Raw genomic sequence first — 16178 nt, 5'->3', positions numbered from 1 at the left:
TGGCTGAAGAGACCTCGCTAAGTCCCGGCGCGATGAATATACCATCCCCTCCCCAACTGGGGCTTTTGGAACATTGGGAGTCCTTGCCGGTGTCATCAGAGGTGAGTCAACCTAAGTCGACACTAGAGCAGATAGCAGAGGTGGTAGATGGAGGCACTAATTCCTTTGTGACTGTAACTGAAGTTGCCTCTGTTGCTGAGAGGAGCCTTCCCTCAGTGGGCCTGATCAATTTGTTGGGCCTGCCATCAGGAGCCTCTACTCTTGCCCCTGTTGAGATATTGGGGCAGGTTAATGCAGGAAAACTAGAGGCAAATGCCCAGGGATCTCTGGCTGTGAGACCTAAGCCTTCAATTATTACCATGGACACCTTATGGAACTCCTTGGTCTCTCTTGAATCAGCAATTTCATCTTTAACTAAAATTTCCTTAGATACAAACCACCGGAGTTTGGCCATGGAAAACAAATTCAATCTCAGAAGGGAAATCTGGAAGCTATGGAAACTCATATTACTGCTGTGGAAAAAGTACAAACTGGACTGGTTCAGTATGATTTGATTTATGGTTTATGGTTTATTGTTTTATATACCGTCACATTAGCTGTAGTCTTCACAACGGTTTACACTTTAAATACATTTAAGAAATACAATAAAACATTCAATAAAATAGTAATAACAGCTAAAATTTTAAAAGGACATTAATAGATGATTTAGCTGTTAAAAGGAAGGTAAAGGCAATTTACAAAACAAGATAACTACTACTAGTTCAAGACCTCTCATTATTTTAAAGACCTCTATCATATCCCCCCTCGGCCATCTCTTCTCCAAGCTGAACAGCCCTAACTTCTTCAGCTTTTCCTCATATGGGAGCTGTTGCATCCCCTTTATCATTTTGGTCGCCCTTCTCTACACCTTCTCCATCACAACTATATCTTTTTTGAGATGCGGCGACCAGAATTGTACACAGTATTCAAGGTGCAGTCTCACCATGGAGCGATACAGAGAAATATGACATTTTCCATTTTAACTTTCCTTCTTAATAATTCCTAATATTGTGTTTGCTTTTTCGACTGCTGCAGCACACTGAGCCGATGATTTCAAAATATTATCCACTATGATGCCTAGATCTTTTTCCTGGGTGGTAATTCCTAATATGTAACCTAACATCGTATAACTACAGCAAGGGTTATTTTTCCCTATATGCAACACCTTGCACTTGTCCACATTAAATTTCATCTGCAATTTGGATGCCTATTCTTCCAGTTTTGCAAGTTCCTCCTGCAATGTATCACAATCCATTTGTGATTTAATTACTCTGAATAATTTTGTATCATCTGCAAATTTGATAACCTCACTCGTCATATTCCTTTCCAGATAATTTATAAATATATTGAAAAGCACTGGTCCAAGTACAGATCCCTGAAGCACTCCACTGTTTACTAGAGATGTGAATCGTGTCCTCGATCGTCTTAACGATCGATTTCGGCTGGGAGGGGGAGGGAATCGTATTGTTGCCGTTTGGGGGGGTAAAATATCGTGAAAAATCGTGAAAAATCGTAAAAAAATCGAAAAAAACGTAAAATCGCAAAACCGGCACATTAAAACCCCCTAAAACCCACCCCCGACCCTTTAAATTAAATCCCCCACCCTCCCGAACCCCCCCCCCCAAATGACTTAAATAACCTGCGGGTCCAGCGGCGGTCCGGAACGGCAGCGGTCCGGAACGGGCTCCTGCTACTGAATCTTGTTGTCTTCAGCCGGCGCCATTTTCCAAAATGGCGCCGAAAAATGGCGGCGGCCATAGACGAACACGATTGGACGGCAGGAGGTCCTTCCGGACCCCCGCTGGACTTTTGGCAAGTCTTGTGGGGGTCAGGAGGCCCCCCCCAAGCTGGCCAAAAGTTCCTGGAGGTCCAGCGGGGGTCAGGGAGCGATTTCCCGCCGCGAATCGTTTTCGTACGGAAAATGGCGCCGGCAGGAGATCGACTGCAGGAGGTCATTCAGCGAGGCGCCGGAACCCTCGCTGAATGACCTCCTGCAGTCGATCTCCTGCCGGCGCCATTTTCCGTACGAAAACGATTCGCGGCGGGAAATCGCTCCCTGACCCCCGCTGGACCTCCAGGAACTTTTGGCCAGCTTGGGGGGGGCCTCCTGACCCCCACAAGACTTGCCAAAAGTCCAGCGGGGGTCCGGAAGGACCTCCTGCCGTCCAATCGTGTTCGTCTATGGCCGCCGCCATTTTTCGGCGCCATTTTGGAAAATGGCGTCGGCTGAAGACAACAAGATTCAGTAGCAGGAGCCCGTTCCGGACCGCTGCCGTTCTGGACCGCCGCTGGACCCGCAGGTTATTTAAGTTATTTGGGGGGGGGTTCGGGAGGGTGGGGGATTTAATTTAAAGGGTCGGGGGTGGGTTTTAGGGGGTTTTAGTGTGCCGGCTCACGATTCTAACGATTTATAACGATAAATCGTTAGAATCTCTATTGTATTGTGTTCCATAACGGTTTAAGACGATATTAAAATTATCGGACGATAATTTTAATCGTCCTAAAACGATTCACATCCCTACTGTTTACCCTTTTCCACTGAGAAAATTGACCATTTAATCCTACTCTCTGTTTCCTGTCTTTTAACCAGTTTGTAATCCACAAAACGACATTGCCTCCTATCCCCTGACTTTTTAGTTTTCTTAGAAGCCTCTCATGAGGAACTTTGTCAAACGCTTTCTGAAAATCCAAATACACTACATCTATTGGTTCACCTTTATCCACATGTTTATTAACAGGCATTCAGCTTCCTCTTATTTTCCTTAATTTAATTTTCATGTATAATTGATTGCTGACTTCTTTCTTGACTCCCCTTAATTCCTTTTAATGATCAGGGGTTTGGGAGAAATAATTTTTTCTTTGTAAATTAATACGCCTATATCCTATGTTGTAATTCCTTCATACTTCTGTAAATTCTGTAACAAGATACTTATGTTAATTGTAAATTTCAGAAAAAAAGAAAATTAAAAAAAAAATTAGCTCTCCCAGAGCTTCCCCATAAGCTCCTCTCCCTCAAAAAGTTACCTTATCCCATAGAAACATGACAGAAGAAAAAGACCGTATAGTCTATCTAGTCTGCCCATCTGCCAACTAATTTAGGGTTTGATTTACTAAGGCCTTTTCCCCATTCTGTGTCTATGGGGAAAAAAAACTTAACAGTAAAAAAAACTTAACAGTAAAATCAGTAGAGTGTTAAAAACATGACCTGATATTTGTAAAAAAAAAAAAAAAAGTCACATCTATCATGAGCCTGATAAAGATCTTGATATCATCTTAAGTAACCATTAACAATATAAAGCCTGGATTTATCAAAATGCGTAAAATATCGCATGCGATAGGAAAAGGGGTGTGCACTAATACCTATGCAAAATGCTAACGTTTTCACATTTTGCAATACATTTCAGAATTGTTGCATTTCCTGCATACAACCACTGGGTGGACCATTTTTAGTAGTTTTGAAGCTCCTGGAGACCCAGCCTAGCCATCAGGGCCTGTGCGAGAGAGAGAGAGAGAGAGAGAATTAAGGTGAGGTTTAGGTATTAGTGTAGGGCTTAGGGGCCACTTTGACATTCAAAGTGAGATGTACGAACAGCACAGTGCTCTCTTGTGAAGATTTGAAGACCTTCGGAGTGAGGAAACTCAGCCAAAGATGAGATTTGTGCAATGTTCTCTCACCTAGCTTGATGTTACCCAAGTAGAGAGTCCATCAAGCTAGGTTGAGAGAACATTGCACAAATCTCATCTTTGGGTGAGTTTCCTCACTCCGAAGGTCCTCATATCTTCACAAGAGAGCACTGTGCTGTTCGTTCGTCTCACTTTGAATATCAAAGTGGCTCCTAACCCCTACACTAATACCTAAACTTCACCTCACGTTAGTAGGTGGGCGTCCCATAGAGATATAAATACCTATCTAGTGTGAGGGCATTATGGCTATTCTGTCTCTCTCTCTCTCTCTCTCATAGCTAGGCTGCTTCAAAACTACTAAAACTGGTATGGACAAAAACATCACAATAAAGCCCTATCACACAGCCTAACACTAATGAAAAAGGTGTAGTTAAAGCCATGCAATAGAGCCTCACAAAACTATGAGTCCACTCCTCATCTTTTTCAGATTTGCATAGCACCATGATTTATGGTGCTATCGTATATGTTAAAGGGGTTTTCGCATGCGTTAAAGGCACTTAATGCATGCAAAAACCCCTTTAACGCAATTTGATAAATGACCCCCTAAGACATAGAAATCCAGTGTCAGCAAACAGAACCACAGTCATGATCTGAGGTTAAGAATTAAAATCAATGAAAGCTTGCGTAAATTTAAAAAAGTCATCAGCAGCATCTATTTATTTATTTAGACCGACTTATATTCTGCAGTTTCCTAATAGATATAGGCCAGCACAGATTACACCAGGCAGTCATAGTACATTCAAGTATTATCAGCATGCAATGGTTTATGAATAATAACAACTAATTTAAATTCAGCATGGTATTCCATGGGTAGCCCCATTAATGGGGAGTAAAATGGTCTCAGTTCATTTAATCTTGTGGCAGAATTTTGGACATTAAGATCCTCTTCCCTCCTTTCTCCTGCTCTCTACCTTGTTCCAACCCTTTGGTTACCCAATTAAAGGAATTGATCAGATATATCTGACAAGATCTACCTCTGGTAAAAAAACATGCTGCCTTGGATCTTGCAATCCACTGGATTCCAGAAACTGCACTATCCTCTGTTTTAGCAGCGATTACATTAGTTTGCTCAGAGATTCCCAGTCTTCTCCTTACTTTCTCTTTTATGAACAGGAACCACATCCACCCTTCTCCAGTCCTTTGGAATTACTCGTGACTCTAAAGAAGCATTGAAAAGTTCACCAGCCTCTATTGTCTATCCCTCAACCAATTTCTAATCCAGTCCACCACCTTAAGTCCCACCCTTACACAGTTTAGTTTATTTATGAGTCTCCAATGCAGGGCAGTATTAAAGGTTTGACTGAAATCCAAGTCTAAAGTCAGATTATCCAATATATAATTTCCAACCTCCTTCCTATTACCACTATTTACCAGAAGGGACTAAATCCACTTTACATTAAGAGAAACACTTCTCCAGTCCTGCAAATCAACTGTTATCCTGAAAGATCATTGAACAAGTTTCTCAGTGGACCTACCAGAATCTTTCTAAGGTTTCTTAATATCCTAGAATATACAGTGTCCTGTCTGGCATGCTTTGTCCACTTTCAATTTTTCTAGTTCTAAACAAATATTCTCTTCCATAAATGGTGTGCATCTATCCCACTACCATATTATGTAGCTTTGCCAAAAACCATCAGTCTTTCTTCAGTCCCTTTCATGGTGAATAATGAATGGAAATATTTGTTTAGCCTTTTTGCTTTTTCTTTGTCCCTCTTCACATTATTTCTCCTTTTCACCTGAAAAAAAATCTTTTCATCTCACTTGCCTCTTTAGCTATCTTTTCTTCCACTCATGTCTTTGCCATCTTATTTATAAGAACATATGAGAATTGCCATATTGAGTCATAAAGCCCAGCATTCTGTTTCCAACAGTAGCCAATCCAGGTCACAAGCACCTGGCAGGATCCCAAACAGTAGATAGATCCCAAGTTGCTAATGCCCAGGGACAAGAAGTGGCTTTTCCCAAGCATATCTGGTTAATAACAGTTTATAAACGTCTTCTCCAAGAACATGTATAAACCTTTTTTAAACCTATCTACAGTAGCTGCCTTTACCACATCCTTTGGCAATAAATTCCAGAGCTTAATTGTGTATTACGTGAAACCAATTTTCTCCAATTTGTTTTAAATATGCTACTTACTAACTTCATGCAGTGTCCCCTAATTTTTGTATTTTTTGAAAGCGTAAATAACTGGGAAAGGCTAAAGAGGTCAGGATGAAGAGTACATAAAAGACCACGCTCATCAGAACTCGTTTTCTCTATTGATGAATCTAATCAGTTGATAATGCAGTAAGCATTGATGGCTATCATGAAAGTAAATATTTAAAAATATAAAACTCTATAAAATTGGTAAATGAGAATCTCCTAACATTTCTCATTAAGGGGCCTATGTACCAAGCTTTTTTTGCATCAAAACAAAATGGAAAAGCCCTGTAGTACATTCGGCCATATGTTTGTAAATTTTTTAATTGCTATAATTAAAAATTCAGCCTTTCCATTTTCTGAGTAGGCTAAAACTCTTTCAAAATAAAACAATTTATTTTTCCTTTCCAAAAACAAATACATACTCAACTATTTTTTCATTTAGACTATCATCTTGGCCATTTGCCTAATCCTTTTTTGTTTGTTTGTTGATATCAGGCGTGCTTTTCAATGTTGTATTTGCCACATATATTGCACAAAGCAAAGGAAATCCTTAATCTAAGCAGAAAACGTTTGTGAGTAGAAATCTAATATCAATGAAAACTACAAATCTAGAGTTTCTGCTGCTTTTCCAGCAGATTAGTCTGCACATAACAGCCCCATAATGGCTCTAATGTAAAGCTAGAGGATATTATTAAACATAAACCACAGGGTGCCCACAATTTAAGGTTACAAATCAATACAAAATAAAGTCCAGTAAGCACATTACCATTTGCTCATTCATAAATGTTTGCATGTCTAAAGTATCCTATTGCCATCTGAAAAAGATTTTTCAGCCTGAATTGTTTCACTTATTTGTTTCTTTATTATGCTCTAATTATATTAAAAGGGTTTACTTGAAAGACATTAGACAGCTCAATCCCATGCAAAGCTGAAAAAACAAAGGTGCATAATAGCAAGCAGCTGCTCACCCGTGGGGTGGATTGATCTCTTGATATAAGAAATTTAGAAATGTGTAGAATAGAAGAAAAAATGTCACTGGACTATGTTTACAAGCAGGTGGGGAATAATCAACTCTTGTTAAGGAAATCTTCTAAAGGTCACATATATATGAAAAAATATATTATTTATAACTGTTAAAAAGATGATAATATGTATTTTTTATCTACTCTAGGATACTATGTCATAATTTCTTCTGCTGCTTTCAAAATATCCCCTAGCTTCATCAAAATGCTATAAATTTTGCATGAATAATGCCTGAGATAAGGAAAAGGGGCAAGGTTAGGGTAATTTTTATTGCAAATGAGAGAGAGAGAGAAAGAATCTCTTAAGGTTCTCATATAAGTCAACTGTAGGAGGGTCATCTAGTAACTCAAGGTGAGGTTTTGGTGGTGGTCTAGGGTTTTGGGGCCACATCAAGCTAGGGAGAGCATGCATTGTAGAACTCATCTTTGTGTACCTTTCCTTATTCCAAATCACATCAAATCTTCATTGACGTGTACTGTACTGTTCGTTTGTCTGATTGTGCATGTAAAACTGACCCCAAAACCCTAGACCACCACCAAAACCTCACCTAGAGTTGCTAGATGACCCTCCTCGTCAGGGGGGCCCAATATTCAAATGGCAGATAGCTGGATAAGTAGTACTTATCTGTCTATCTAGAGGTTGCTGAATATACAGGTAAACTCAGAAGTCTCTAGATAGCCAGAGAAGTCACTTATCCAGCTTTGTTTTAGCCACAGAAAAAGTGGGCAGGCAAGGGATGGCTCAAGGCAGCATTACTTAGCCAGATAATTTATCCAGCTAAGTAGCGATATTGATACTTAGCTGGATAAGTTAACCAGCTAAATCTAGACTTGCTATTGAGCATGTCTAAATTTAGCAGAATAACACTTATCCGGCTAAGCAGCATTTTGGCGCAGATATTCGGTGACATAGCCATGCCACTGAATATCCTTGTAACTTAGCTAGATAACTGTTAACTGTCTAACAGGCCAATACAGTAAAGCGCGGCCGCAGTTACCCTGTTTCTAACCCGCTTTGGATGCACAATTTGGGCGCGTAAGGCGAACCCGCGATTCAGTATCCGGTTTTACGCATCTTTACCGCTTGCCGAAATGGACGCGTATCCATCTCCGCCCGCTGCATGTATATGATATGTTAATGAGCAATTTAGCTATTCCCTCCGATACAGTAACGTGCGCCCAGATTATCGCCTTTTTAACCAGTTTATTTGCCGCATCTTTAATCTGCATATTTACCGCCTACCCTGACCCTGGCGTAGTATGGTGTTCAGTCAGCTTCCTGCTGCCTTGAGCACCTGGCTGGATGTCCAAGCTGCGACCTCAGACATCCGGCCAGGCGTTCATGGACCTTCCCGCTGCCTTGAGCTGTATCTTCGCCCCTTCTGGATCTCCATCCTTCAACCTTCTCTGCACAAAAGTCATTTAAAACATGTTCCTTTCACTCTAGTGCCGGGCGGGCCAGGTCAGCTGGGAAGGCCCGATCTGGGCCCACTTGCCCTGGCACTGCAGGCATAGAATCAGAGTTGGAGGCGCAGCAATCCCTTCTCCACGGCTGCAAATGGAGCGGTGGAGAGTGGAATAACATCGATCTCTTTCGCCAGCCATGACGTGACTCAGCTGACTGAGGTGATAAATGGGGTGAAGAGGACTAAGACTGACACTGAAAAACAGCTGTTACTTCCATTCTAGAGCCTTGAGCGCCCGTCTGGATGTCCAAGCCGTGACCTCATATGTCCGGCTTGGATGTCCAGCCGGGTGCTCAAGGCAGCGGGAAGGTCCATGAATGGATGCCACGACCTCGGACATCCGAGGTCGCGGTGTCCATTCATGGACCTTCCCGCTGCCTTGAGCACCTGGAGGACGTCCAAACCGTGACCTCGGACGTCCAAGGTCACGGCATCCATGTTCAGAGGCACCGCTGCCTTGAGCACCCAGCTGAACGTCCAAGGTCACGGCTTGGATGTCCGGCCGGGCGCTCAAGGCAACGGTGCCTACAGGTGGGAAGGTCCATGAATGGAAGCCGCGACCTCGGACGTCCAAGGTCGCGGTGTCCGTTCATGGACTTTCCAGCCTGTATCCAGGCATCCATGATCAGAGGCACCACTGCCTTGAGTGCCCAGCCAGACGTCCAAGGTCATGGCTTGGACATCCGGCCAGGCGCTCAAGGCAGCAGGGTCTGTAGAAAAGAACCATCCACTTACCTGGTGGAATGATATTTCAAATGACATTTGTAATGACATTTCAAAGGACAGGTACCAGCGCACCCTGGATACTGATAGGCGCTGCATACTGCTCTATACAGTAAAATGGATTGCGAGCGCCTACCGCTTCATTGACGTGCTTTGGACGCCACTTGGATTTGCGTCTAATTTGAATACTGAATCGAGCGGTATGTGAACCAAGATGTGCATGCGGCAAACGAGGGTGTGCCCGGCACTGCCGCACTGTTTCTTACGCGTCCTTACTGTATCGGCCCGTAAGTTACTTAGCCATTTTGGTTTTAAACATCTACCCCACATTATTTATATGACACCTTGCCAATCAGAAAAGGGAACAAACAAAATAACAGTGGTACATAATAAAACAGGGCAAGATAAACAATGCATTTTCCTCATAGATACCGTCAATGGCCCTTAATGAAAAGATAAATAGTGAGGGATTAGTCACTTGTGGTGGCCAGTGAAAGCAAGTAAGAAGCTGGTAAGCCCAGTCTCAGCTGCTGTAGTTAATATGGTGCCAAGCTTGGGCCCCTCCTTCACTCACCATAACCCAGGACTAGGTGGGAGGAGGTTTAGCGGAGATGGGAGAAATTGTCCATTGGCTCTCTGGGGATTGGCTCACAGCCATAGGTGGTTGGTGGTTGGTGACCTGGCTAGAAGTCTCAGGGAGTTGGGATAATAGGGGAGGAGTTACCATGGTATAAAAGGAAGTGGTCATTAGGCCTACTCCTCTTTTTATCTGTTTGCCAGACACAAAACAACCCTCCTTCCCTCTCTTTTCATTTCCATGGTATGTTGTTTGCAGAAGGTTCAATATTGTGATTCTGTTGCAGCGGGGTTGGGGGATACTTAGCACAATTTTTCTGTTGGCGATTGTTGTGTAATGTGGAATTTAATCCTGTTCATTCTTGGGCTGGGAGATTTCACGGGAGGGCTGGGGGCTGCATGGCAGCTAGATGGCTGAGAATAGCCATTGGCAGTCATTCCACCAAAAGGGCATTTTTGGTTGGTTTGAGGCATGGGGAGGGCTCCAAATCATGGCAGTGATCCACTGGAAGATGCCTGAAGCCCTGGGGGGGGGGGGGGGGTGACAGTGGAACCCTGTTGGGACATGGCAGTGGGGCTACCCAGGCGATGGGGTAGTGGGGAACAGGAGTTCCTTGTTGTTATGGCTCAGGACATGTCTGACACAATAAAGCTGCAGCCTTGTTTAGCCAAAATGCTTGTCCTGCTGTTTATTATGTGATTGTGAGGGGAGTAGTAAGTGCAGAGGAACCGAATAGTCTTGCTTACCTATGTTAGTGCATGTTTAGCATCCTGCTAACAATAACTAGGGAGAGAACTAATTGCATATCAAGTGGGAGGCTGTTCCAAAGAAAATGTACAAGAAGAGGGAAGATATGAGATTGAGAGGAAGCCCCTTTAAGAGGGTTGTTCATGCTGAAAGTTTTACTTTTGTTTGGGTTCTTGTTTATATTCATTCTGTTTTGTTTCCCTTTGGGCTTTTGTTTTAATTTTGTTTTGGTTTGTTGTTAAATAGCATTAGTTAAAATGTTTCAGTGTGTGCTGTTTACAAATAGAATAAGCTCTTTTAAAAAACAAAGCAAAATGAAAAAAAAAAACCCCAAATTCTCAGATGGGGGGAATCAGTTTGTTTTGTTTCCTTTTAGAAATTAAATGGCGTTGTTGTTTTTTCTTTTGTCATTTCAAGCGAATGAACAATTGCACATTTAGTACTTGGAGAGCAGAGGAGAGTTTGAAACAGAAAGAAGGTGGCTCGATGGAACACAAAAAGAAACTAAGAAGCGTGATAGTGAGGGACAGAGCATTGGATGCATTTGTAGGTAAGGAAATGTTGCTTGAAAATAGTGCTGTGCTTTACCAAGAGCCACGCAGAGATGAGAGCAGTTGGGTGACATGAGAACAACAGAAAGGAATGCAAATTGCAAAAGACAGAGGAGAAGAGCAGAATCAGGAGGACCAGTAGAGCCGCTGGTTCAGAAATCAAGACAAGAATGGGACAAACAGAAGAATTATCCAAAGTTACTCTACTGAATATTCACTGTCTTATGTCAGAACATTATTTCCACTCTTCCCATTAGGGGAGCTGCTGGATTGCTATTCATGCAGGCATTGGATGATGCCTCATGAATTACATATACTGTAATTCCTCCTTTTCCCAGGATCTGTTTTATCTAGCATGCCCAATTCTGATCAGATTAGACAGCACATGCTGAAATGGAAATTGAAACCAAGTGTCTAGCAAATGCCAAGTACTGAGCCAGTGGTCCACATGTTTTCAAACGCCCTCAGCTTTCTTTACCAATAATGTTCTCCCATTCGCAAAGAGAAAAACCTGAGGTCCGTACTCAAAAGCATTTAGCAGGCTAACTCAGAAATTAGCTGGCTAAATAAATATTTGGGCACTTATCCCGCTAAAGGCCAGATTCATGAAGGCTTTTCTCCCATTTTGAGTCTATGGCAAAACCCCTTAGTGAATCAGGTCCTAAGTTAGGGGTGTTCCAAGGACGGAACTGGGAGGAGATGAGTTACCCAGCTAAGTTAACAGGCTAACTCCGATATCAAGAGCAAGCTGGATGACTTAGCTGGCTAAGTCTGGTCATCCCAAAGACTAATTCCCTAAAATCAGACGGCTATAGTTAGCTGGCTATATTCAATATTACAGCTGCACAATTGAGTAAACCTCCAAAGTTAACTGGATACGTTTATCTAGCTAACTTTGCTATCCGGACTGTGACTGAATATTGACCTCCACATGTCTAGCTTCTCATTGATATTGGAATGATAAATTATTATTATTATGGCTTTCTATTTTCATTTAGATCCTAAACAGCCCAATAAAACACCCCCAATGGGGAAACTGGGCTTTTTAAGTCCTAACTGTATAACAACAAAAATAGGCCTACTATGTGGAGCTCCAATTATGTCATCCAGCTACTGCAAGTCAAGAAGAGGCACGCGAGCAGCAACCGAATGATATCATTGGTGTGGGCTGGAGGGGAGCCTAAGTCTTACCAGCCCACGAAGAGAGTGAAGAAGGGAAAGGGAGAGAGATGAGGAGAAGCAGGAGGAATAGTGTAATAGGAAAGAGGGAGGGGAGGAGTTAAATAGGAATAAGGAGGGGTGGTGCAGTGAAGAGGAGGGGGAGAATTAATGCAATGAGGAGGGTAAGTGGTAGGATGAAGAAACAATGGGGAAGAAGGAAGGATGGTGCAATGGGGTGAGAGATGCCCCAACAATCACACATCCCCAACCATGCCTCTCAGCCTTACAGCCACCCTCACATACACACACTAGCCACCCCCCCCCCCACCCCAGCCACACAAACCCACTCCCTCCCCCATTGCCAGTACTACCAGACACACACACACCTTACCACCCCCTCTAATCACATACACCCACCCTGTAACACAGCATTATGAAGTAGTATTTTGCAATTTTATCTTTTAAATATTAAAGGCATCTAAAAAATTGAAGATAATTTGATTTATACCTTATTAAATTGTACCAAAAATGTACCAAAATTGTACTTAAAATGTACCAAAAATTTAGTTCACACAGTAAAATCACTGACAACCCCCTATTTTCAGTACCTGCCAAATATACCTAATCATCAAAAATAAGCACCTTAGGAGGCCATTGAAAAAGCTGTGGTAAATGTAATAATGTGTGGTATTTTAAACACTGTGCTAGTTTACCCCTCCCCCCATTAATGGTAGCATGCGAATGAACTGCTTCACATGCAAATGCATGCGAAACAGCTCATTATTAGGCACTTTCATATAAATAAAATAATACAATGCCTGAAAAATTGCAAGCTACATTATTTTAAAGAAAGATAGCTACAACTCAGGGGGTGTAGTTAACTTTCCTCAAAGCATCAGAACGCTTATGCAAATGCATATTCATTAGGAATATCCTGAAAGCCTGAAATATTTGTGGCCCTTGAAAGCTGGGAGTGAATACCACTGCACTACTGAAACCCTGAACTGAACTTCACGAGCAGAACTAACACAGCAATAGTTTCAATGTACCTCACACTTAGCCTTAGCCCAGGGCTTCCCAACCCTGTCCTGGGGACCCCACAGCCAGTCGGGTTTTCAGGATACACACAATGAATGTGCATGAGATACATTTGCATACATTGGAGACTTGTTCTATGCAAAATTATCTCATGCATATTCATTGTGGATATCCTGAAAACCCGACTGGCAGCGGGATCCCCAGGACAGGTTTGGGAAGCCCTGCCACTATTGCATTCAGATTTGCTTTATAATTTACTAAAGTACCCTATACTCAGATACACCCAGTCCTGTTTTTGTAATATTATTATTGCTATACCCTGTAACTATTGTACTGTAAACCCAAGCACTATTGTATCACTCTTTGAATCCTTTTGCTGGAAAATGGTGAGATAAATAAACGATGATGATGATGATGATGTACTGCCCTGAAAGATTTCTTTATTCTTCGGGTTAATAGTTACAAATATGTTTGAAAGAAGTGTCTTTAGATGCCTGAATTATGAGTATATTTATTATGTGCATCCCATGGATTGTTCAAAATTTGTGATATATCCGATATCGTAAACAAAAACATAACTATCTGCCAAGAGTATTGAAGCTCCAAATGGTTTATTGATTAGACACTGTCTAATCATTGTCTTAATGGGGCGAGGGCAGGGGAGGAGCAGGAGGCAATTCAGACATTCCTTCATCGTTGGTCTCCACACTTACAATTTTACCTCTCGCGAGTTATGCAGAGACAGTGGGTCAACCCCTAGATTTGTGGAGGGAAGGGGGACGAGATTGCCTCAAAATTTGAACTCCAACAGAACAAAATCAACCCCCAATTTCCTCCCCTCCCAACAGATCGAATACCACCCACGCCTACTGCCTCACCCCTCTGCATCGCTGGCAGCAGCAAAAGAGAAGAAGGCATGGGGTGGGGGGGGAGAGAAGAGGCAGAAAAGTGTACAACTTGGGGAGGGGAGGCAAAAAGTAAAAAAAAATGCACAATGTTGTGTTTTAGGCATTTCACAAATCAGAGTCCCTGGTTTCTGTCAGGTAGGAAGGGAGAGGTACAAGGAAGTTGGGGGGTTTATTGTTCAGTACAGATTATCAAATAATATTACTTCAGATGCTTGGGAGCAATTCCTGCATAGTTTGAGGAGAGGAGTAATGTATAAGGGAGCGGAATGCATCATCTTGTGAAATATTGCTCATATCTTATATTTTCAAATATACTGTGATATGCATAACCATGCTTTATTTTTATGTTGCATGCTCTGGTTGTAGGCTCTCCTTTTATCAACTAAAAAGAACTTTTAAAATGGTATTGCTGAAACTAGAAATGAAAAGTAATAAAACTGCTGTTGAAGCATGGAAAGCAAGTGAAATAGTTTCTGCTTTATCAAAGTTTTCAACAAAAATGTTGCTCATGTGCCACTTTTAATAAGGTTTATAATATTTCTTCCTTTCAGATTCTCTGTCTTTAAGATTCCATTCATCAGATTTTGGTAAGCAATAAGTCAACTGATAGCTTAAATCTCAATAATTCCCTAGTGTTCATTTGCTAATGTATTTCAGTATACACTTCATAAAATATGATCGCTAAGAATTTGATATACACTATATATTACATATACTTACAATATGCTTCAAAGGCCTTCAGGCACATTTGTAGTATTTGTAACAGTTTATACTGTAGCACATTTGAATTCAACTCTGTCATATTTATCATATTTTTTGCCCATTTATTACAGCATGCCTTGATCATTTGGGATATAGAATGCCACATGGACCCTGAAAAACTGCCACATGCCTCTTCATTTCCATGATGGCTAATTATAGCTAAATACACACAAGGCTATATCTGTCTGCTAAGCCAACTTGGTGCCTTTCACCAGTCAAGTGCCAAGTCAAACACCACTTTGTACCCAAGCAAGGTTAAAACAGTGATGGCAATGTAAAAGGGAAATAGCTTAACTTACCTGTTTTGGTTTTTTTTTTATATCATTCGCTGTTTACATTTTAGCAGTCTTTTTATATTTTTTGTTTTCGAACATTATTTAGAGGATTAAAAAATTAAAATTATTATACAAAATATTTATGAAAACTAACATTTGCAGTTAGAGGTGGGGGTCTTTTATAGCAATGTTTGTATATTACTGTATAGAACATGAGTATTTTTCAACTATCTTCCAAGAAACAAATATTACAGCTTTAGGGAGTTCTTCCAAATATGGCTTTCGTCCTGGATTTGAAAACGTTTTGGATACATCTATCAAAAGGGAGTCAGTTTTAAATGTGTTAAGTTATCAGATGGCATAGATGAGCATTGCAATTCATTATTTACACCACCTAAAGCAGATTTAAATCTCTCTCGTTTGCAATTTATTTTATTGTACTGGTGAATCACAATGGTGTGGAACCCCCAGATTAAAAGAAAGAAAAAAACTGACTTTTTGCCCTCCTCAACCAAATACAGTATTGACTACATGATGCTTGTGATTGGGTTAGCATAAACTTTAAAGAAAGCATCTTGTATTGCTCATCTCCGGGTGTCATGAATAAAATGGCATTGAAGTAGGACATTTGATATGTAATACTAAGCACACTGGAGTCAGTATGCCATGAGAGAAGACTCATTTTTCATACTTGCACATTTTGTTATTTAAATAAACTCTGTGAAAAACAATATGCAAAAATGTTTCCAAAACATGAGAGAAGCACTTTAAATTCCACTTGCAATTAAAGTAAGTGGTTACGTGCTTAAATGGTAATGACAGTGATGTTTACAAACAACATTTAAAGGCAATAAAATGCAATTCATATGAACTGGTTCAAAGTCAAATCTTGTTGTTTTTTTTCTCTGTCACAATTTTATCAACCCAAGGTATATGCAAGCTAATCCTAATGAAGTCTTTTTGTATCTATGTATCTATCTATTTGCGCTAACCTTCAACAGCAATGTAAACTTAGAAGGAGCATTAGTCTGAGAGAACCTAAACTATCTTTCAAATGATAAGCAGCATAAGGCCTGGCTA

At 41.2% G+C, this 16178-nt stretch overlaps 1 long non-coding RNA gene across 1 annotated transcript in view; it reads left to right on the top strand.

Moving 5' to 3' along the window:
- The window catches only part of LOC115089537, a 47719-nt gene extending 31797 nt beyond the window's left edge, over window positions 1-15922 (top strand). Inside the window, exons 2-3 of the long non-coding RNA XR_003856148.1 lie at window positions 14613-14648; window positions 14895-15922. This is a non-coding gene — a long non-coding RNA (uncharacterized LOC115089537). The remainder of the gene's footprint in view (window positions 1-14612; window positions 14649-14894) is intronic.
- Window positions 15923-16178: the final 256 nt, after the last annotated feature.

This window comes from Rhinatrema bivittatum, chromosome 4 (assembly GCF_901001135.1).
Source record: "Rhinatrema bivittatum chromosome 4, aRhiBiv1.1, whole genome shotgun sequence".
NCBI lineage: Eukaryota > Metazoa > Chordata > Amphibia > Gymnophiona > Rhinatrematidae > Rhinatrema > Rhinatrema bivittatum.
This window is presented reverse-complemented; position numbering and strand designations above follow the sequence as displayed.